This window comes from Temnothorax curvispinosus, unplaced genomic scaffold, assembly GCF_003070985.1.
Source record: "Temnothorax curvispinosus isolate PA1 unplaced genomic scaffold, ASM307098v1 QBEX01001498.1, whole genome shotgun sequence".
In the NCBI taxonomy this organism is placed as follows: domain Eukaryota; kingdom Metazoa; phylum Arthropoda; class Insecta; order Hymenoptera; family Formicidae; genus Temnothorax; species Temnothorax curvispinosus.
In genome coordinates this window covers 459,594-484,744 of record NW_020211278.1, presented here as the reverse complement: position 1 = coordinate 484,744, position 25,151 = coordinate 459,594, and the positions used below count along the sequence as shown (strand labels likewise).

Genomic DNA, 25,151 nt, shown 5'->3' with positions numbered 1-25,151 from the left:
TTATGCTATGAATTATGTAAGAGTTTATAGCTCGCCCAACGGAGAAACGATAAAAAGCTCTACGACCACATTATTGCGGGATCTGCGATGAGATGCACTTTCGCACAGCAATCTTGCATCATACTGAACAGGTAAAGCCCACCTGGGTCCCAAAATATAGTTATCAACATATAAGAGATGTAAAATTTGATCCCATATCCCAGAGAGAAACGACTGACATTTTTAAACAAATCGCTTTGCATTCTTTACTATTGGATTTCATCAAGTACTAAATCATTAACATACAAAAATTGTTATTATTTAATATGAGTCATACGTGAATATTAAAGTCCGTGTCTTTCATTTAATGAGAGCTTTAAAATTTTTATTTTTAACATAGCTTCTAAATAAATAGGTTAGAATATATAGTATCATTAAAAAGGATTTTCTTGATCTTAATATTGTTCATCACAATAACATCACATGCTACTAAAAAGCTTTTTTAATATTATTTAATTCTCTATTTCAAATAATAGTTATAATAAATTTTTAAAAAATTAATCCACGTGTATATATATTATCCTTATTACATATGACTTTCATTATATATTCTTGTATTCTGTAAAAATGTCATGCAAAAAATATAATAATTAAGCGAATAATGTTTCTGATAAAACTAATAATATGAACATTTGAGAGTTTAGCGTAAGCAATTACAATTGAAATAATAACTACGATAACTGCATAGCCACGCAAACAAGTTTCTCTTCGTTAAAATATATAAATCTATCAACATTTAACCACAATCTGTATTAAACATTGCGACAATTTTATTTATCAACGTGATTATGCTAATAACAATATCAGAGTAAAAACACAACATTAATAAATCAAACATGACTTGACTATCATTCGCGTTTATTGGATGAATGGCAGTACATCGAAAACCTTTTATCGTGGTTGTTCATCCCCATTATCGCGATACGTTTCTATGAGATATCGACCTAAGCAGGGATCAGCGAAGTTATAAGATCACGTCACTCACCATACTCGAAATTTGTACGAAACACACTTTCGCTCCTTTGTGATTGATTATAGCCAGGGGAGCGAAAAAATTATGTATACTGTCGTCCACGTGTCTGGCACGCACGCACCTTTGCGTGAATTTGTATTTACACGAGCAATACATCTATATTCGTAATTATTCTCACGTAATACATATACGAAGTGTCAAAGTTAGAAAGAAAATAAGTATTTTTTTTGTAAGAATTGTTTTTTTGTAATTAATATAAATATTGTTGATACTTCTTGTTGATAGAAATTGTAAACAAAACATAAAATCTTTCTGTTCCTTGAACCCGGTAAAGGAACCAATATAGTAAATTACATTAAAGCACAAATTCTTGCAATTTCAGCATCCGATATTTACTACAGCTATAATTAAAAAATAATTTGCAAAAAAAAAATAAGATTCAAACTAAACGTCTGTTTGTGCGCATTTTCAAAGCATATTCGCGGAGTAGAGGAAGAATTTTATATTCCTTGATTATAACGATCCTATTTCGTAGTATACTCCTATTCCACTATTCGGTTGCCTTTATTGCAGATGAAGCTTTTAAATGACGGAATACGACTCGCACGGTACCAAGCGTAGCAATCGATGCTCAGGCACGTCCGCCGAACCCAGACCACCCCAATCTGGCTGGTAGTCGCCAACCTGACCAAACAACAGTCTCCAGATCCCGTATAAATTAAAGCAATTTGCATGTCACGCGCGCTCACGAGTTCTAGACATGAAATTTGGCGCGGTAGAAACGGCGAAGGCCGAATGTCGTTAGTCAAACAATCTACCCATTTCTGCCGCCTGGCCGATCCCGCGCATTGCACGCATGAAGATATCGCTTGAAATTTCCTGCAGCTACAAACGGTATGAAAGAGACCGAATGCGTGACGCAATGCATAGCGAACTCATATTGCTTCGCTCTTCGCTTATAAATTTATTATCGAAATTTACCAGCGAAACAATCTGCATAACAACTTTCGTTAATTGACCGTCGATATTTAGCTACTGTGAAAACATATAATATTGCATGATTGTCGATATTCGTCATCTCCTGAAACTACATTGTAAAATATCCAACGTAAGTAGTAAAAGCTAAACAGAGTCAGACATGGCAAATATCGCATGTTATGATGTCAACTGTATTTGCTTTAAAAAATCTGACGACCGTACGTGTAAACCGTGAATAAATTTACGTTTTATGTTTAATTAATATATGTAAATGTAAATTAATTTATTAAATATTCGTTGCATTCGAGGATCACTCCACTTTAAGCGATACGACCCCTCCCCCGAGTGTCGCAGAGCCTCATTTTGCTTCACTCCGCCTCGTTATATGTGTTAACTCTCCGTCTATGCACGTCGTATCTGTTAATAATGTCACAGGTCGACCTTTGAGCTCTCCCTCTCATACCCTTCGGCACCCCTGACACCGGCGCTTACAGGGCGGCGCCTGAAACAACCCTGCGGGCCTCACACGGACTGCGTTACGTTCCATTATGCACGCCGGTCGATTCCGCTCGAGCGATTTAACATGCATTAACTTGTAAACTCGCGACTTGCCGTGTACTCGATAATGCAGCCGCCACCGACGCCGTCGCCACCCGCCGCTGCGTGGCGTCGGGACGCCTTTTACGAGGGGGCATACACCACGGACCTACCTTCCCGCGAGTCCCACCCTCTCGCCCGGGTACCAACATTGACATCCCACGCTCGCGTTCCATCTGCCACCCGGAAGACTCTCCCGGAGATTTTGATAATACATTATTAATGAGCCGAGCGGTGAACCACGAGTCTCGATTCTTCCGAATTCGGAATTCCGATTCTCCGCCGAAGAATAATATTTAAATAATTATTCGTCGTCGGCGCATATGAATTGTCCGCAGCTGAAAAAACTCATGACTTTCCTTCGATTGAGTATTCATGATTAAAAGATGCCAGCCAATAAAAAAACGGATGCTGTCTTTATTTAAGACTGTACTTTCCAGTAAAAGTTACGAATAAGATAACAGCGAGCAATTTGATCTATAAAAAATATATTAAAACCAGACTCCACCTGGTTGAATAAAAATTTCTATTGAAAAATTGAATGTAAAGTGTTAAAATACATGTATCAGACATGTATATTTTTTTTTATTTCTGGTGCATGCAAGTCCATATGCAGTGCGATGCATATTATGTGTCATATCAATCATTTTGCGCCATAAAATAAAACTGGGACATAAATTTTTAATAAAGAGCGAGTTGTTAATATTTATATACCTACATGCAAGTATCCGATGTTTTAGGAGAGATGTGCATTCTGAAATTCCGCAATTGTCATTTCTCTCTTGTAAAATCTACACAATAATAGTCTATTCCATATTATCAACATTTTGCGAGCAAGTTACGTCAAATTCTGTTCAACTCGAAGCTTTGAAGAGATAAACGCTTCGTTTAATACCCTTTATAAAATTTCTTGTGATTGTACGAACTATTTTTTACAAGAAGCACAAAGAGACGGCAAAGCAAAACAATCTCATGAAAAAAAGATGAGCAAATGTACAAAAGCACGTAAAATCTATTCAGTTAAATTTCAAGCTGCACAACTATGTTAACGATTCTTGTCGGTCTTTACGATGAGATTGAAAAAGTTACTGCATCCCCCCTGGGCGTCGAGCGACAGAGTAGTTGAGAGGGATGTTAATCGACGGCTCGGACAGGACGCAATTCGAACATTTGGAAAAGTAGACGGAGGAAGGAGGCCGACGGATGGCAAAGGGTGAAAGTACGCTGTGGAAAAGGGTATAGCAGGGAGAGGAAACGGCGCGAGGCGGTGCAGTGGCCGCATAAGTGTACGTTGGTATGGGTGGCTATTCAAATGGAAGCCTCTCTTGTCCCACCTCTCGTTTTCCCTGTCTTCTCACTCGCCATTCCCTTTCCGTTTCAAGTGGTCAGCCCTCGGCAATCGTCCAGCACGACGAGCGAACGCGCGAGTCTGTCCCTCGTCGAAAATCACCGCGGAAACAAAGTAAAAGCTCCCTCCGGAACCTCGCGCTATAGAATCCCTAATCGAAACTACGAGCCGTGGCCCGTGGGCTACGTGCAACGGAGAATCGAGCGAATAATCGATAGTCGTGCCGATTCCGCGCAAAATCGAAAGGCGAAAGATGCATTGACGCGGACACACACCGGTAATAACGGTCCGTGCAAAAACTAATTAAATACGTCCTAGCGATATTGGAAATCCTTCGCGGTATTGCAAGATTCAAATGAGAAGAGCGCGGTCTCTTCCATAACAATTCCGCTGTTTGTACAATTCGCGAAAAAAAGAGACGTAGTGAGAGCTCGAAGATAGAGTATATACTGTGCACGACCAAAATAAACATGCTCCCTCTTCCTTCATTTTCTCACACAGTGCAGTTATTATTTCTGCTTTCGATCGTTTGATTATCCTGCAAATCCCACATACAGCGGATCAAAAAAGTATTTGCACGTACATTGTACATATACTGTATGTAATAAATTACTTATGGACACAATTCGTACTTATGTATTATTCCTTTGAATAAAGTTATGGTAAGAAAAATGGGTGTGCAAACACTTTTTTGTAGTATGACATATAACAATACGATAAATTATCTTTCGAAAATTATTAACTCATACGAATTCAAATTGAGCTAAAGATAAATTAAGTAATACTCTAATTTGAGTAACATTATTTAAGTCACAAACTTAAAGTCTACACCATGCTTAATTATCACACGAATATTGTAATAAAATCAAACAGGAGCTAGGTTTAAAGAAAGACAATGCAAAACTCCAACGAACTACGTCGACCAGTCATAAATGCTTCGTTGAAACAGCAATACTTAATTCAGTTATGACACATTTCTGGAACGATTGAAGTTACGAGTTCCACGAAGAATAAAAATTGATCCAAAAGCCTTTCTGATCTCAAAATGTAATATTCCACGTATAATGTGCACCGTGGAATTCAACAAAAGCATTCGAACATAATACTCTTCGCATAAAGCGTCGTTGATGATTAATTAACCGAGAGTATTTTTTATGATTTAATCGACTGTTGTCCACTTTGGTCTAAAAAAAAAAACGCTATTATCTCGAAACATTAGTGGTCCTTTTTGGTTCTATATAGGATCCTAAATTTTATAATCGAAGATCGAAAATAGAAGTAGCTACGGCGAGACTCATTCAGTGAGGTATTACTCTTGCAAGATAACAGCCGCGGCTCGAGCGCTCTCAACGTGGACCATCGTGGCTTGCAGCCGCAAAACTATTTTCCGATAACGACCGACACTCGCTTGGTGGGGTACATTTGTTCCAGGCTCGCACCCTGATTGCGCGGGACGCCCGTTTTCCCCGGATGCATATTTTATCCCGCTGACAGATTTATTGCCGGCATGGTTGTCGGCCGCGCCAGCTTCTTCCTCGATTTTATTGTTTTTATTTTGTATATCTGGAGGGATCATGTCTCCCGATTCTCACTACCACGCTGCACGACAGCCGGATATGCGTAGGTATATTATCAAACTGTTCGGTGACAAATAGCTCGACGCGTTGCATTACATTTCGCGAGACGAGAGATTAATTTCGTAAGTACGAAATGAAAATAGAATGCCAAAAATATTCGAATAAGTCGAAAATATCGAACAAAATAAGAAGTTTTTTTTAACAAACTGTTTTCCACGTGAGACAAAAACAACTACAATATTAATGCAAGTTATAAATCTATAATAAATCTTGTACAATATTAATGCAAGTTATAAATCTATTATAAATCTCACAAAAAAACAAGGGTAATTAAAATTTAGATAGCATATTTTCATCTATCGTCTAGATATTTATGTTCTTAATTATTAAGCATAAATATGAAATTGAAATTTTCCATCTTAATTAAAAATCTAATGTCATTCTGTAATCTTAAAGTTTGCTCTTAAATGCCAAAGATCTATATAATTTACCGTTACAGACTGCCACGAGAATTATGATGCATGGTTGTGCGAGAGAGTTTCATATGTTCCGATGTTTTTCCCAACTTTTCCGCCACTTCAACGTAGATATATTATTCCGTAACAAAAGTATCTCCCCGTCGCGTTTTCTCCCACTCAATATCAATGGCATTACGCAAGACTTTTTTCATATATCACCAGACACAGATATAAATGTACAAATGAAATGTTGTCAGTGAATTTAATTCTTTTCTGACAGTCACTTCTGCTATATGACCTAGATTCGATACATACCCGCGTGTTACCTACAGGCAGTCGCCAGTTTCATAACATATATTGGCTATTGTGAAAAGTGCACGAATGTACGTGTATATGCTTACACCGATAGAGCCCTAAATTCCAACCAAATTGTCGAACTGATTTCAACGGAATTTTAATGAAAATTTCCGAAAAAATAGTATCCTCTTTAATTACTGCGAGAAAAAACATCAAAAAATACAGAATTAAGTTTACCGCAAATCTTGTAAATAACATTTTGAAACAATTTAACATAGTATAAGTAAATTATTCTATGTTATCCCGTCGAGTTCCGCGTGCATATGCGTACGTTATAACTTTAGAGTCTAAACTTGAATCTGAAAATGTCAAAAATTAACAGTGCAAAAAAATAATATAGATTATAATTAAAAAGCATCGAATTTTATAGAAAAAAATACAGTAATTATTTTTATGGAATTAATTATTATATTACTAAAACAAAATATTAGAACACATAAAACTTAATTTCGAAATGACAGTCTGTTTCGAAAGCGTTGTAAAAATATGAATAGCTATCAAATACAATGAGAGTTTAGAATTGTTTTCTCTAAAATACATAAGGCTACGTAAGAAACAACAAACTATTTCCCAGTTTTCGTTACAAACGTGCCGGTAATTCTAACTTTGGGTAAACGAAACTGGGCGAGTCGCAATGCTTGCACGTATATATACGTACATATATATATCTCTCTCTATTGCAAGAACCCTTTCCAATCATCCGGACGGTCCCACATACGATCCTTACGTGCAGCGATCTACGAACCGCCTTGCGCACGTGCAAACCATCCTTATATATGGTGTCCTAGTTCATCGAACGTGGAAAGGATACTAGATGGTAAAATCACGGAGCTATGTGTCCAATAACGGATACAGACATTTTCCACTGCAGACAACTCGCGTGTGACCCAAATGCGTCGAGAAAAGTTACGAAAAATAGAAACCTCGAAACGAAAAGTTGCGGACGAACATGTAAAAAGGAAGAAGAATTTTGCAAAAAAAATATGTCTATTTCGCGCGGGAGAAAAATTGCGGTTGAATTTATAAGCAGAAATTGATAATCATTGAAATACAGCGCGCAATAAACATTATTTCGAATGTTAGCTGCTCTGCTGAGCAAGTAAATTGCTTCCAATGGCAAAAAGTGTGATTCAACAACGGAACCTCTTCAGGAATACCGCGTCCGCCGTAGCGTTTAAAATAGTTTCCAAGTTCCACAAGATATTTCCGAGCATAGCGCTTGGCACATCGTAAATTACATTCCGCCCGTTCACGTACGCAAGTATTGATTATAGAGGCAGACCCGTACACTCAAGCCCACTTTAGTTTGCCCAAACACACCCTTCGCGTTACAACGTTCCGGTCACTCCCAACCGCAGAAACAGTCTTCTATCCCAACAAAACATTTGATTTGCTTTATGTATCATGTTTACCGTGCGTCACGTATCGCGAAGTTATTTATGGGGTTAACAGTCCATTTTTTCAAGCCCGCAAATAACCACATTGTATTTCTCCCTTGTGAATAACGTTTATACTCCCCACATTCATCATTTAGCTCGAACAGCTTCGCCGTATTACGGTAAAAAAAATGTAAACTTTCAAAAGATCGTAGATATGCGAGTCATATGAGACGATGATAAATGTTGCACTTAAATTTCGATATATTGGTCCACTATATATATTTCACATTCAGCACTACTTTGAATGATTATCAAATTCTCAGGATGCTATTTCTATCACAGATCTACTCCTGTTATGTCTGACAGTTAAATATTTTGTTAACGACAATATTCAAGCGTATTTTCAAGACATCTATAAAATTGAATCTAACTTAATAAATGCTACATGCATGATACAAAAGCAATCGGTATATTTTGCGCGACATGATATCACGCAACGATTTCTACTTTCGCTCGATATTGACCACAGAGAACGTACCTATATATACATAGCGTAGTCCAAAACGCCGCAACCGCACAAAATTGGTGCGACAAATTAAATTTTTTCTCCTTTCTTATGCAATCTCCCCGTACCATTTACGGAGAAGAAAAGCCGGGAGCGGAGTGGAGAGGCCGAGGAAAATGCATGGCGCGTGATTGGCGAGAGACTGAGTTATGTATGTAGAGAGGGTTTCCAACATGTTTTATCGCTTGTTGGGCCGAAATTGGTAGGGTATTCGATATAAATTCACCTTCGATGGCGGCATTATTTGACGTCGGCGTAATATGTGGGGATATGGCGGCGAACCGCAGGCACAGAATGACGTCGAGATGGAAGAAAAAGTTCGGAACGAAAGCGCGTGTGGGGTGGGTTTTTATCCGTTCGTGTTACGACGCTCGGCTACGGAGGAAACGGTGGGTAAATCGAATCTCGGCTTTGCGTCCTCTCTTCGCGTCCTTTGCCCGCAGTCTCCGCAAGCTACGGCAACGAGGAGCAAAACGGCAAAGCCGGCTTTAATTACTTTTCGCGAAATAAAAAAAAGATCGAGGATACGCTTTAGGCCACGAAGATTGAATTTTAATGCATCGCGCCGGCAAGAAAGCCCGCAAACTTCGGACTCTAATTCTAGATCACGGTAGAACACTTCACCGCTCATAGGCATAAAAACTGCAATATGTGATTTAATATAAAAATTTTAAAAAAATATCTTTTAAGTCTCTACATAATACAGTTATAACCATAACAATTTTATAAAAAGATGTTATATATAACGTATATTAGACGTATACGTGTACTTGGGTGCGCTAATTCACCCAATACAGATGTGCCAAGCCATGATAAATCGATCGTGCATAACTGAATAATTGGCTAGGTACATTAACATCGGACGAATTCAATTAGCAATCTCAAATGTACAATGAGTATTTAAAATGTTATTGAAAATGTAACAGGCAGAATATAACGTCTCCATTTAAAAGAATTAAAATTCGTCTCGAGAGAAAAAGAGGGGAACGACCGACAACGGTATTGTTTTTTCGCTATACGTTTTTTACACGAAGGTGATCAGTTCAGTCCGATCACGTATAGTACACGTAATTCCGCGAAATTCTATTCTATCGTGTAACGTCAGCCAAACGGCGCAAACAGGATTCTATTACCGATGTGTAAACGGGACCGTTCTTTTATATATCCACTCCCGCGCGTATTGCCGCACGGTTCATCGGTGCTAGTGCAACGGTAGGGTAGGCAGGTAGGTACGTGCGCCCGCATCATCCCTAGCAGACAAATGTAACGCATGAATGACACCGCTGAGAACTAGTGGTTCGTAAAGTATCTACGTCACACGACGTATACGTGACGTGCGAGGTAAACGTTTCCGGGTCCCCAGAGGTCCGCCCAGATCGAAACTCGGGAGTGGCGCAGCTACTCCACGCCATCGAGGGACTGTTTATCAATCAAGTTAAGCAAATACCGTACACGTAGCGTAGCGTATTGCGGGGGCGCTGTTGCGTCTGGCGTATATCTGTATGTGCTCGTATCGCATCAGTCCATTCAGCGCAAAATGCAGCGAATGCACGGCACGCTAAGCGAAAATCTTAAGCATCGCTTCATGTCAGAACCGTAATTTTCTAGTATTGCGGCATCAGAGATTCATGTAAACTATAACGTATGCGGCTTACCTCTTTTCCCGATATCTGCACAATTCGCAAAACAGTACGTACAATTGATTTCCATTTTTGTAATATACGCATCGGTAGGTTCGGTTAAAGTGTTCATCAAATGCTTTCAAACACGTGAAATTTGCATTACTCATATTTAGAACGCGTATTGAATAAAAGATGAACTACTTTGCAGCAGTTGCATGTTCCCGAGTGTAGAATTGCTTGATATGTCTTACGATGCACTTCCACCGCAGTGGAATATTTTCGAATGCATCACAGATGTGTCTACAAACCGTAACTCTAGCATCTTCCCTGAAATTGGGCTATACGCTATATATACCGACGTTATGTACTCGTCAACAGTGCATCGTTAATATCATAGCAAATTGCATATAATTCGCCGTTGCTGAATTCTGATCCAGAAATTGTATTGATAATAGGTGGTACAGAGAAATCCATCATACATGAGCATGAAATTATTACGATTGTAATCCATCACGGTTCGCAAATTATGCAAAGGGATTTAATTACGAGCTATTAATATTGCATCCTTCGGTAAATATTTACACGGTAATTTGACATTGTCGTTGTGACTTCCTTCACGAGGGATTTTTGCAGATGCGCGGATATTACATTTCCTGCAAAACTGTCATTTAGCGAGCTAGAATTACACAACTACGCTGTCACCTTACACCGAAGTACCTTCCGATTCTGCGCTCCTTTCTTCTTTCCTTTCTTTTCTGATTTTCTGCATCAAATTTCTCCTCCTTTTGCCTTCCTTTCCCGGATACCGCAATATTCATGATAAATGAGCACACGCAGACGGTACATTTGTATGAAACGCGCCAAATGCGATTTGGACGCAGCAACCATTCCACTTTACGAAGGCGCATAAATGTGTATGAAGTTTTACGGGGCGCAGACGAAGGTGCAGACCCACGTAATCGCCAGCCATGGCATGATAAGTTCGAGGTAACCAAAGGAGAAAACCATTTCGATGAAAATAAAGTCGGCCGAGATGGAACACAGAAGTAGCATAAACATTCGCTATCGTAAATCTTTTCCAAGTGAAGTTATTGTCTTTTTAATTACCACATTGTCTCGTGAATTTCTTGCCTTCCACCACTCGAGGTCCTAAACCACATTGTTAATGAGAGCTTTCTTAACGATGGCGCGTATATAAGGTCGCTATCGAGGATGCAAATAAGTTATGTAAATATGTAAATATATTCCCAACTTCCTGCGAAACGTACGGCGGAGAGTTTTGACCACGGCGTACATGTATACTCCGACCTGGTCAAACTGCCGGGAACTTCGCCGACAAAAGCGTTAAAATTATTCGTCTTCGGGATGATAAAATTACAACGTGTCAACGAATGCGCCGCGCGCGCCGCATGAAGAAACTCAGGACAAACGCGAACTTAATGCGCGTTCGCGGCCAGCGGTGATGTATGGTTTTCGCAATGTTGCCGTGAAGGATGCCAAGTTAAAGGTTCTCTTGTGGCTGGCGAGCTTTACGACTTTCTGGAACGTTTCGCCGAAATCGTTCCCTGCTAAGGGATTCCGGCAGCGCTGAACTGCTATGGCCGTACCGTCTTGCATTCATGCTAAATAAATTCGCCGCTGATGCGGAGCAATGGAGTGCTCCGCCTTTCTTACATTTCCGCTAATTAGCTTAACATTCGCATCACGACTTTTCCCGTTAACAATGAACACGTGCCCGATATTCGAGGCTACGCGGTTGTAAAATACCGGATATTACTGGAAAACTCGGAGGAAAATCGAAAAGTTGAAAGCCACAGCTTTGAAAGTTTTGGAGAAATGAAGAAAAAAAATCGGATATATAGAGAGAGAAGAGATAGATAGCAAACCGAGATGCTTGCGAATCTTTCGCGAGGCTTATCGGTTTCGAGCACTTTCGAGGAACGACTCTCCGATACAGGATCAGATACACCTTAAACTTCGAAACCACGAATCCTTCTCACTTACCACGTGAAGTAGCTTGCACCGTTAGAATCAGGAATGGGCTTTTTAATCGCAAAATTCGATTTTCTTTTCTTCAAGAAAGTTCTTACCAAACTTTCTCTCTGCTCTCTTTTTAGTAAGAAACGAACAAACTTTAACGAAGGACTTAAAGATATTAAAGATAAGTGCCAATCGGATCTTCGTCGTTTGTAAGTTTCTTCTATTTCTGTACAGATACGTATGTATATGGAAGATAGAAAACTATTGACTTTATATAATAATGATAAAAAATAATATAATAGATAACTGCAGTATTATTTTATATATATCAAAGTGAAATCTTCATTTATTTGCAACTCGTCATTATTGTAATTTAAATTTTACTCAAATAACGTATGTCGTATAGTATCATTAACGAATTTATAACGTAAAGAATACTTTTCTAATTTATCTACATGGTGTTAAATTGAATTTACATTTTACATTCTGGAAGACGGAAATTTTAAACAACTAGAAAATCTATTAGTCAAATGTAAACGCTTTTATGATCAATCCTATGCGCGACGCAAGATACAGATAGCCCGTCCGAAACCCGTCGATGAAATCGCACACAGTTGTACGGAAGACTAAACTCGACACGCTATGCATGCCGCGATACTTTGGCCGTACGGTCGTAAAAGTCGCTCGCGTAAACAGACGAGCTTCTCGTTGTGTTTTAACGTTTCAAGCGTATTATCTAGACGAGCGCACGCCAAAGTGCCGGTTTACACATCGGTAATTTTCGCCTGGCGGACGAAGAACTTCAACGCTCTACAGTCTACACGACGCTCTGTACGTGACTAGGCACGGTTTTCATCTTCGGTCATTTAGTACTGTCACTTTTTCCGCTGCTGAAAAACGGAGGCGAGAGAGAAGTTATCGCGGCGCGTCGTGAAATAAATCTTGCTGATTTCAAGACAGCCAGAGAAACTTCCTTCGTCAGACGCGTGCATAAATATATTACGTAAATTACACAAGATAATAAATTACTGAAATGAACGAGTTTGAAAGATAAACAATTTAATTTTGGTAAAGAATCGCGTGTGTGTATATATATATACATATATATATATATATATTTATATTTACATATATATATATATATATATAACAGAAATATCTCTTTTATATCATATTTCTTCTATCGAGCAACGTCAATGTCCATTATGCATGCCACGTTTTTTTATAAAATGAAACAAAAGTCCAGAAAAATGTTCCCAGTGATGCTCGGACGCGCGTAGATAGCGACAATATCATTTCCGTTCGTGCAAATTTAATATGCGCAGGCAGAATAAAAACACATTTGAACGCAGTGACGGGATATCGGAATAATGAACCGAGAACGGGTGAGCGTCCAAAGTCGGAAGTGCTTCCACTCCATTTAGCTGTGAAATTAATATTTTTATAGGGAAAAAAAGCAACGTCGTCCAAAAAGAAATCTCTATTTACCAATAGTGTGGATGGGATAGAATTAAACTTCAGCAAGCGTGCCCGCGGCAGTTAATGAAAGAGAAAAGTTAAGAAGCATAATGATAAAAAATGTACGAAAGGGCTCAGCTAATTGGGTGGCAAGCGAGCGAGAGCAAAGAAACGAAAACGGCGCAAGAGTGTCGCAGCGATGAATACTTGACGACTGGCCTGTTTTTGCACAAGCGCGACCGGAATAGCTGCGCGATTAGGTATGTATGAGATAAGAGAAAAGGGAAGAGCGAAACTGCGCAAACAGCAGGTAGACCTTCTATCACACGGTTATTCTAATCTGCAGGAAATCTCGGGGAAACATGCCATTCTGTCCTTGACAAAACTCGACGGGTCCGCTTAATTTTCCATGACACTTTGAAATTCAATCTCGACCGGAAAATTATAATTTTAAGATGAATATGTGATTTATGCTATGGGACATTAATTAAACTAGAAATAAATGTTATATAAACTGTACTGCAAAGAGGAGAAGGCAGAGACACGTCGTATGCCTGTACATACGTAATGCATTTACTATGTGTTGAATTGAAATCAAAATGCTTTAAAAACAAATAAGCCTATATATATATATATATATATATATATATATATATATATATATATATATTTCAAGTTAATCTTTTAAGTTCTGAAAAATAACTGAGCACCTACTTTTAACAAATATAAACACGGCGTCTGAACACAGCCGACTGTAATATTAATGAATGTATAATGTGATACGGTGCGACTACGTATAATCGATGTCTGTGTAGATGTACATACATGATTATACGAATTCAGGGAGAAGAAAAAGCTTGCTAGTTGACACATGACTCTGTTGCGACTATCCTGTCCCTTCGCATGAAGACGCATAGCGGCGGAAACAAACAGATTTTACGACTGACATATCGTACAAGAAAAGAGGAAAGGTGGAGAAGTTGAAAACGTAAGCCAGGGCGTCCTGCAGCTGCACGTTTCGCTGCGGGATTTGCCGGAAAATGGAAAAGGTCCGAAGACGCGAATCCTCGGTCCGATGCGAAAGAGTTTCAGCCGAGCGACCGAGGAAAATGAATATTACGGGTTAGTAGAAAGCTTATCTAACAATTTGTCTCATTGTGAATAGTTGCGAACTCGCATAATGCTGTCTCTGACCTGACCATCCGTTGCCCCGAGATAAAACCAGAGATTTACAAATCTTCGCCGCAAGCGTGCAAAATTAACGATGCTTATGCAAATTTTATTTTGTCGAAACACGTAAACCCTTTAGCGCATTAAAACCCGTACGTTCTGTCCAATTCTTTCTTCATGCAACTGATGACCATTGATTTACTGATTTTTTACATAATATATACGACTATATATAAAACTTTAAATATATATTACTTTTAATTTCTTTTCAATTTTTAGTTGAGATATCAATTATCATTAACTGAATCATGTATCATAAGATTTAGAAGAGGAATTTTATAAATAAACGACAAAATATTGACGTCTTCGTTAAGAAAAAATTAGAAATATTCCATTCTTTCTGTTTTTATCATTGGCTGCCATATGAGCTAATTTCAAATTCTGACATCCGTTCTTCGGTGAAAAATAGCTTCAAGTCAGAATTGTGATCACATTAAATTAGTAAGTAGCAGGATGTCAGACATAAGAAGCATAAAAACTACAGAAATAAAAGTTGACGCAGTGTCACTAATATATTATACAAGAGATTAAAGGGCAAAAACGTGTGAAAAGGAAACAATGAAATAGAAAAAGAGCGAAAGAGAAGAGGAACAAATCGTGAGTTTAATCGCATTTAATAGCATTCAAGAGTTTATGGCAGTGAATTACGTATCTTCCTCTCTATATAATTCAAAAGCTGCCCTAGGAACTTTCATAGCTGTCTCGAGTATTCATAAACCATATCCCTTGATTCAACTCTAATTACTATTATGATGTTTGTGCACATGCATAGTAAGTACTGTTTACAATCTTGCCATTTAACATCATATGCAATAGCACTATATATGCATATGTTAATTTATATTTGTTCATTGACATGGATATTAATACAAATACATCTCTATATCGCATCTATCTGATACGAATCTAAATTTAAATTATTATCCAGTAAGAATCGCTAAAATAATTTTATTTTCGACTTGTGAATGCATACCTTTCAGCATTATACATACATATGTGTATCATATGTACATACGCACGCACACACACACATACATATATTATATATATACTTTTATATCGTATTCAAAGTAAATTCTTTCAAGCTCGTTAAAAGAATAAAACATATATTGCCGAAAATTTTCGCAATTTTCGCAAAGTGCACGACTTCGTCACGATTTGCTTATCATATCTAGAAAATCGATAGAACTGGATTCCGCCATGTGCACTAGGGGTGGACAATTACAGCGGTGTGACCGCTGGCTGCAATGCCGATAAATGTCCTTTCACTCTGTTATACTTAGCCATCCGTCACAGCGAAAATGCATAACAACATGCAGCTATGATGTTGCATAGCGGCAATTCGAAAATCTAATTTTACAGTGCAAGGCAATGAGATGCCTTGCACGAACGCAGAGAGAGAAAGAGAGAGAGAGAGAGAGAGAGAGAGAGAGAGAGAGAGAGAGAGAGAGAGAGAGAGAGAGAGAGAGAGAAAGAATTACTACAAACGGCAAATCATCGTGAATGGACCTCCTTTTCTTTCGAAAGTAATTTCTCAAACGCGGGTAAACGATTCACCAGAGCGGCAAACGTGTCTTCCTCCGTTTTAATAAAAGCGCTGGTGCGCGCCGCCGAGCCGCCGCCGCCGCCGTCGCCGGTGCAAGGAAGCTGCCTCTCGTACGTTAAATTGCTTGTAATATATGACTCAGCTTCGCGACATTAAAAGCTTTCTTAAGGTCGTATCGTGAAGATATATTTTGACATCGGGCGGTTTCAGTGTCGAGAGAAGCTGCTTGTTTCAGAAAGACAGTAATTAGAATTAACTGTAAATATAAGCCGTTCATATACTATTGCATTTATTAAAACTTTATTAGAACATTTAATGAAACAGCTAATAATAACTGAATAGTTTAACTTCAAAATTTATACGTATTTGATTTATTAAAAATTTTGAACTAGGTAGCAAACATTTAACGTAAAAGAAATTACATTGTCGATAAATCAAATAAAATGAGTTCAGCAAACGTCTGTCTTTATTGAATTTCAGAACAGTCTATATAAAAAATTAAAATTCGGAGATTGAATTAATCGATTTGGAGAAATAAAATTAATATGAGTCACATAATATATACATATAATAAAATTACAAATTGTACATCCGAATGTCCCGCCTTGATAATTTCTATAATATAAATTTTGATCAAATCCACAACAAGCAACACCTTGCTTTTGCTTAACGCGTTGCCAATATCACGAAAGTCGTAAGGAAGTTCTGCGTCTTACTTCCTAAGCAGTAAACAGTACTTGTCGGATATTTGTCGAATTTCGCAGCCGGAAGTTTGACCGTCGGTCTGGCCAAATAGTTACAGCGTGCATTTCCACTACCGGGTAAAGCGGACGTTTCTGAAAACAGTCAGTGGTCAGACTACGGGGGATCCTTGTACCGCTGGCGCACCGCAAACATTTACCACGGTAGCGTTCGGTTCAGTCGCAAACATTACTGACAATTAGTCCGTATCTTTGAGCCTTCACTTGCTACACATTCGAGAGACTCTGAACTTCAAGCTACGTGACAAGCTTCTGCCCGCAAGTCAATCTTGCAAAGCAGTCGGTTTCCGCAACTGATATGAAAAGGAAAACGGAAATTATTTCATCGATGACCATGTTTCATATAAAAAGATATACTCCATTCAAATTGTCTTTTTTCCAAACGCATAAAGATAGCGTGTAGCGTGCATAATTTTTTAATCATCTCGTGTGTAGCTAGATTTATGATCTTAGAAATGCACAAACTCACGTTGTGTACCCTTACATTGTGTATTATAAAGCTTTAGGGTACACCATAAGGTATACAATATAATCTGCATTGTAATACATCTTCCTTACGAGTGTCATTTATTACTATCTTGCTACCAAAATCTATCTGCTCTAACGTCATGCTTTTCTCTACAAAAGCTACGCGAAAGGAACTTTTTCAAAATTCACGTCAAAGTGAAACGATGACGGATGGAGATGCAGATCGAACGACAAAAGAGGAAAAAAGAAGATACTCGCTTTCATGAGAAGATACATCGCGCATTCGGGCAAACTCACGATCTTCGTCGGCTTCTTGTAAACATGTACCTGCCTCAGCAAGAACGTCCGCATAATCTGAGAGAATTTCACTCACGTTGCAGTTTCACATATTTGCATAAACCTCGCCAAACTTTGCCGCATATGGAAGGTGAGGAAGGATAACCGATATAAGAATTACTATATAGATACAAAAGCAGATCAAATAGGTATAAGCACATTTCAAGCTAATTATATATTATTCTATTCTGAAATAATCGATTGAAGTACATTTTTAAACTGCTGCAACTAGTTTTATCCTTCCTGTAGTATATATTTTATTACGTAAAAAATTAATATTAATTCTTGATTGATATTTCCGATATCCTCTCGATATCCACTGGAACATAAAATTCGCAGAAAATAGAGATGCACTCACAGAAAAGATTTCCAGATTCAATGCTATTACTCTTCAATCTATCATAAAATAAGATCGATATAGGAACATTATATTTATTATTGAAAAAGGAATATTTTTGTCGTAAATGGAAAATGCTTAAATCTAGAATGAAATGATCTTGGTGCTATCCCGTTAATTTTCTCGGAAGGGTTTTCTCAGATGGGAATTTGTGGCAATTTGATAATATTCTTCATTTTACAATAGACCGATCTGAAGTAAATCTTATTCTATTCTTACGAAAAACAAATTTGTATGTAGAATCAGAAACCTTATGTTATTCTCGATTCAAGATCTTCTTTTTTGTAATAGAATAAAATAAAGATTTTCACGAACGAAAACAGATTATTTGATTAATGTTTTATTATGGTCATGTATTGAAACATTTCGGTCTTCTCCCTCTTCAGTTTTAAAATACTAAAAATATTATATTAAATAAAATCAGATAATTATGTAGCGCATGAATGTGGATTCAATCATCATATTTATTTTAGATTCACACCTGTGTGATATTATGTGAGTGTATGAATTTAAAATAAATATAATGATTCTACACTTATAATACATATATTATGTGATCTACACACTCACACACAATACATAAAACAATATTATCGTTCAATATACCAAAAAGAAAAAAGAAAGAACATGTACTTAAAAGTTCATTTAAAACCATAAAAGAAGTATACTTATAACTTTAATTAATCCCCTCTAGCAAAAGATGGAGTGGGAAAAAGAAAAGGAATTTGACTTGGAGTTAAATTTAAAAATGTATTAATATCCACACCGTTGTTTAAAAAAGAAGAAAAAAATGTTAAGTTAAAACAAATAAGGCTATAAAAATCGATATTATAATATTGATAAAACTAATAAGCATGCAAATAAATAAAATTAATAAACATTTTGACCATAATAAAACCTGGACACTGATCTTGATTTTTTCCCTAAGAGTGAAAAGTGAAAAATGAGAAATTTATCTAATAACTTCAACGGTAAACATTTTTACTTTTCACGTTTCCACCCTAATATATTAATGTATAAGCAAATGAATGATATTTAATCTGTATATAATCTGATAAATATATTCGACGAAACTGGTCATAGAGCATCCTAATTCTGATTCAATTAGCATATCAATTAATAATTAGAATCACAATATGTATATATGTCTACTTGAGAAATATAAGATTCGAAATAAGACATCTCTATATTCTTTAACATTTCTTGTAGGGTTACTTGAAATCCATCATATACCCAGGCATGACGCGTTCCTCGTGTATCACGTTATTACCGTCAAAAGACGGTAGCACGTATCGGTTTCGTGTCAAATATTATTGTGACGTTAACATCGTGCTTCATGTATAACATCGAATAGAGATTTATTCTAGACGCAAGAATATATAAGCTTATACATATATGTTACTCTTATTTCAAAATAGAGTAAGTCCAGCTTATTAAATTCGAGAGAGGAGAATAGAAATTATTGATTTAATTTTAATATTGTTTTAAGCAAGTTATACTGCACGAGGTTGTGATAAGATTAAATATGTCAAGAATATTTTTGTCTCGTTAAGAATTTTTTCTGAGAGAGTGATGTATAATAATGTACCTCCGTACGGAAGATATCGTGCATGGAATAAAAATTTCTGTACCTGTGTACAGAATATCGTAGAATAAAAATAGTAAAGATGATATATAAATAATAATAATACAAAAATTCGTGCCGTTCTTGATTTTTCTAGTTTGGTGTTATTTCCCTGTTATTTTTTTATAAGAAAAAAATAATAGTCGCAATAAGGTATGGTGGATCGTTGATTAAAATGACGCTGCTGGCGAGATATAGAGCGTATAATACCGTTGCAAGCGTAATACGAAAAAGACAACGACGAAAATTAGAGACGCAATAAATGAGACACAATTTCTCCAGGATATTATATTTCTACTCGTGCCCCCGGAGGATAGTACACTGCATAGTAAGAGTATCTACATGTCCAAATGGGAAATTTTAATTCCCGCAAAAAAAAATTACAATCAGTGCAGAAAGCATAAAGTATCTTTGTAAACGCGTCGCTAAAAAATTCTATGGTAAAAAGATTCTTGATTCGCTGCTTAAACATCTGGATTAACAATCTGGCTCCGTAAAGAGATTTGAGATTTAAATATCATTTTAATGTGTAGTGTTTTTATGTCAATAACAAAAGATTTCATAACTTAGATACTAAGAATCTTATCTTGAAAATATAATATATAATATTTATTATGCCACTTTAAATAATTAAGCTTATTTTTGTTAAATTTTGTGAAATTAGTTAACAATTATCTACACATATAATTTTAGTAGCGTGTTTTCTCCAAAAAAGCACCGTTTCTCACAAGAAAAGTATACTTGTAATATTATGCATGATTTCAATCTCCCAATCCTATAGTCAGTCGTTAATTAAAGTATAGATATACTTTCAAAATTACGCGCGAAAGCATCGAGACTTCGGATTGCACTTTATCTCCGCTAAAGTATTTTCCAGAGAAACTTATTTGTTAGTTCTAACTGCCGTGTCTCTATTGTACATCTTCTCCATTTTATTCGGGTTAATCATTAAACCAATTTCATTAAGTGGTCAAACACAACGTCGCGGCGTCGCTTTTTGCGCGACGCAATAAAGACGTTTCTGCCTTTATTACGAGTCGGACTACGGTTATAGCACAGGTACGACGATGATGTTCTTGCTGGAGAATTCGCGACGCGTTCTCGTGAAATCGAAGAGGTGGAGGAGAAGGAGAGACGGGATGATACCGATGGTGGTCGAGGTTGGAATTTTAAGAGGCATGAGATCTATCGCTCACGCGACTGAAAAGCCGCTGATCTTTGGACAGGACGCCTTAAGCGAATAGAAGAGATATTGTACTTGGGATTCAGGAGAGGATAACGCCGGCGTTATCTAACCTGGTGATACTGACACCGTTGGCGGAGGGGACTCCAAGGGCTCGCAAAATACCCCTCGAGGTACAGGTGAAGAAAGAAAAAAAATGCGAAGAGACGTGCGTGCTCGACATCCTAACAAAAACTTACCAATGAGATTTCACGTCAAACTGGACGTTAACGCAATCAATGGAAATAGAACGACGACGATATTAAACGAGAAGTTAATAATGTGGAATATTTGCTTCGAAATTCTTGCTACAATGATAATTTAAATGTAATAGTCACAATAAATAGTTTATGCAATCGAGTAATCGCGATAGCGTATTTAATCAATACTTACAGTTTCGTAAATCACTTTCATGATTAGGTACATAATGAATCCGATTCTGTACAAACTTTGATTTTATAGTTCTTGGGTAGAGTGAGAGTGAGAGTGAGAGTGAGAGTGAGAGAGAGTGAAAGAGAAAGAAAGAGAGAGAGAGAGAGAGAGAGAGAGAGAGAGAGAGAGACTGACTCTCTCTTAATAATAATATATGTATTATTAATTTGAATGAAATATTAACAATAAATACATTAGTCAAACAAAAAGAAGACATTATCTGAAGACACAATGTCTTACATCGACTGAAGTATACCGGTGCTGTGCGATTGGCAATCCGATAAAGATAATAACTTTATACAGAAACGCGCGGTTACATAGCGACTTATCGGGCTCTGCATATCAACGTCAAGTTCGCGCGTGTTGACACGAAAGAGGGAAGTAAAAGCGGGGACTTTATGGGTCGGTACCCAACCGGTCGTTTCGCTAAAATCGTAAATCAAGAGGATTGCACGGGTGGTGTTTAGGCCGTTATGCATGAGCGCGATTTTCGAGCATTCGCAGACTGCACAGTATAGCGTTTTCTGCAGGCTCGGATTCAAGCGAATACTTCGCCCTACGTATATTCTACGACTTTGAAAGATAAAGCGATAAAAAAACTTCAAATAAATCAATGCCGATTTTGTTTCTTTACAATATTGATATGTTACCCGATTTATTTATTAAAGTTGGCTCTAGAAAAATGTACGGAAATATAGCTAGAAACGTCACGAAATATATTTATTATAGCAGAATGTAATCAATTAATAAGTCATTTTTCATATTAATTAAAAATATCCAAAAAATATCTGAAAATCCTTTTTAGGCAAATACAATTTTATTAAGATCAAAAGTTCGAAATTTATAGAAGAATGTTATAGGGCAAAATAACAAATTAAACTTGATTTTAACATTTTAATATTATTATAAATTAATGAAGAAATTCCAATTTGGAGTTTCTTTTATAAATTAATAAAGAAACTGTAGTTTTAATTTTTTTCTCTCATTAATTCACAATAATATTAAAATGTTAAAATCGCAAATTTTTTTAGTTTGTTATTTTGCATCGCTATATAACAATATGTTTCTGTATGATAATGATCATTGATTCTCAAAATTAATTGATTACCCAATGTACAGGATGCTGCTAATTAAATCAAACGTTTCTCAGTCGACCTGTAACAAGCTATTTACAGAATTTACATTCTATCCTATGTACCCTATATCGATAGCTAATTCAGCACAATTTCAAGTATATATACATAGCATTTTAACCGTAGCGGAACTCGATATCGGGTAACAAAATATCGGTCGCGATCACTTTAATCTATTTCGCGTTACGCTATGTTACTCGATTCAGAACCGAAATTTAGAAACCCCATCGTTGTACAAATGTGTCATGCGATGTGCTTCTACTAACAGTTACATACACAGCGGGACGACGAGACGCAATAATGTTCAATGAAGATCGGGGTATAATATTCTGAGGGAATTGTCGCGTGTTGCGAGGTCGATCGTCCTAGTTTTATTGCATAAACACAACTGCATCCTTTGACACCGTCCTTGCCGGCTAGAACAAAACGCGTACCGTGGCACCGAATTGATGCAAGATAGCGTGCACACAGCGTGATACGTGAGACTAGTTCGGCAATACAATGCGACGGGTGAAAACGAAAACAGCAGCGTTACGCTTGACGAGCGGCAAAAGCCGGCCGAAGATAGAGTTCGAGTAACTCGCAGCACCCGCAAGCTTTTGTCGAACTGTTCGGATACGATTCCATAAAATCGGGCGGTCGCGCAGAACCGGCGACAGATTCGTTTACGAGCCCGTGATTTCGTATAACATTCGTTGTCGGACGGATGCCGTTGTGTTGTGCGGACGGATACGTTTCGATTCGTACCGTCCGTGCGTAGATGGATATTTCGCAGCGTATTCAGTTGGATTTTATAGACTTTAATTCGCCGTCGTGTGCTACGAGCAAACGTTCTCAATAGACGCGATAAATACGACTCATTGTCAGCACGGCGGAAACTGACTCATTCATGAAGCGTCGTGATTCTTACGGTTCGTGAATACAACAGATTTCGTGGTGTATTAATGCGTCAGTATAACCGAAAAGAAATATGAATTCACTATGTGAAATCTCGTGTATTACATTGTTATCGTGTGTCATACAAAATCCCATTGTATCGAAGTATCAACATGTTTATTGGTTCGTGCTTTCAACATTTTTTTTTAATGTCATCGTTCATATGGTTCTGAGCAGCATTTCACGATACGTCGACGCTTTTTCACGATGTTTGTTTAATAATCCATATTAATTTATATTAATATCTCGTACACACTTCCATTAATCCCGTACTACATACATCAAAACAAATATTCACGCGCGATACGTGCGGTAATGCGAGACGATAAAACTCACCAAACAAAATAATTTCCATGAAATCAAAGGTCGATAAGATTAGACCAGAAAATGAATTAAAACGATAATACGGACGCTCGTCCGCTGAATATTATATTTATGAATCGTTTAATCCGTAACTGATTAATGCGGGCCCGTCAGTTCTTGTTCAATTATTCACTAGCGCAATAATTGATGAAAACGACGAGCTGTTTTCTGTTTTACGCATAATGATCCCATGGTGATCGTTCAGCCGATTAAGTAAAATTGTATCAAAATTCCGTGCCACACGCGACTGATTAACTAATCGAATTCCAGGTTGACGCGTTAACCCACGATTGTCCGCATATATCACGTAACAACGCGGACGCTTCAAAATAGAGATATGCGTCGCTATCGATTTTCCTCAGACGGTCATGCGTAAGCATTCCGGAGAAAAGAGCACGCTATTTGACTCAACGATTAATCTCACTAGCAATTACGGCAAGCACGCAACGAATCGGGGGGGAATTATTCAGCGAAGTTATTCGGCAATAAACAATAAATTATAGGAGACTGCTATCGACTACAGAGGATCGTCTTCTCGCTCTTTTTTTTTTCTTTTCGAGGAAACGATAGAGGCGAAGTCGCGACGGAGCAAAAGGAGCGGAGGTTGGAGAATGAAAAATTCGCGAGCATCCCGGCAGTGTCGCGGACAGGCAATCGACGGCAGAAGATTAATACGATTCCGGAATTGCTCGGCCCTCCCCGTACTTGACCCACGACAAACGAAACGAATAATTCCCGCAGAAACGCAACGACGCACACTGACCTTTGACAAAGTGCCTTTTCGAATTCTGGCTCCGCTCTATTGGCAATTTCGTTATAAGCAGTACACACATACGTGAGACACAAATGGGGAAACGGATTACGTTAATCCCTCTAGAACAAACATTTTTTCTAAAATTTTTAATTTAAAATTAATATATAATTTTGGTGCATATGACAAAATCACAGATATTTTAATCTGTATATGCTTTAAAACTAAACTTACAATAGTTTCATGATAAGTTTATACATTACTTTCTAACAATATTTTATCGATAATACTTTCGATATCACTTTACGAGAGCATAACGCCTCTAAATTCTATTAACCGCTTTTGATTTGCCATCCGAAAAGTCGAGCAGAAAGTTAGATGGAGAGGCCTCGTGAAACTGAATTTAATTTTCTTATTTGAACCGAAGGGCAATCGGAGTTAGAGGATATATTCGATGGCGCAGACATGAGAAGACTGAGCGTTAGCCGATAAACGTTTTCGGATTTTAAAAGGAGCGCAGTGTATACTTGTCTTGCGCCGTAATGGACCTTACAAGTGACTTCAATCGCTACCATTTGTCAACTTCTTCCGTCTCTATCGACGGTGAAATCCGAGAGATCC

The 25,151-nt window shown here is 37.5% G+C and overlaps 1 protein-coding gene across 1 annotated transcript in view; it reads right to left on the bottom strand.

Moving 5' to 3' along the window:
* Positions 1–25,151, bottom strand: part of LOC112464739 (leishmanolysin-like peptidase) — a 259,428-nt gene that overhangs the window by 156,166 nt on the left and 78,111 nt on the right. The window lies entirely within an intron of this gene.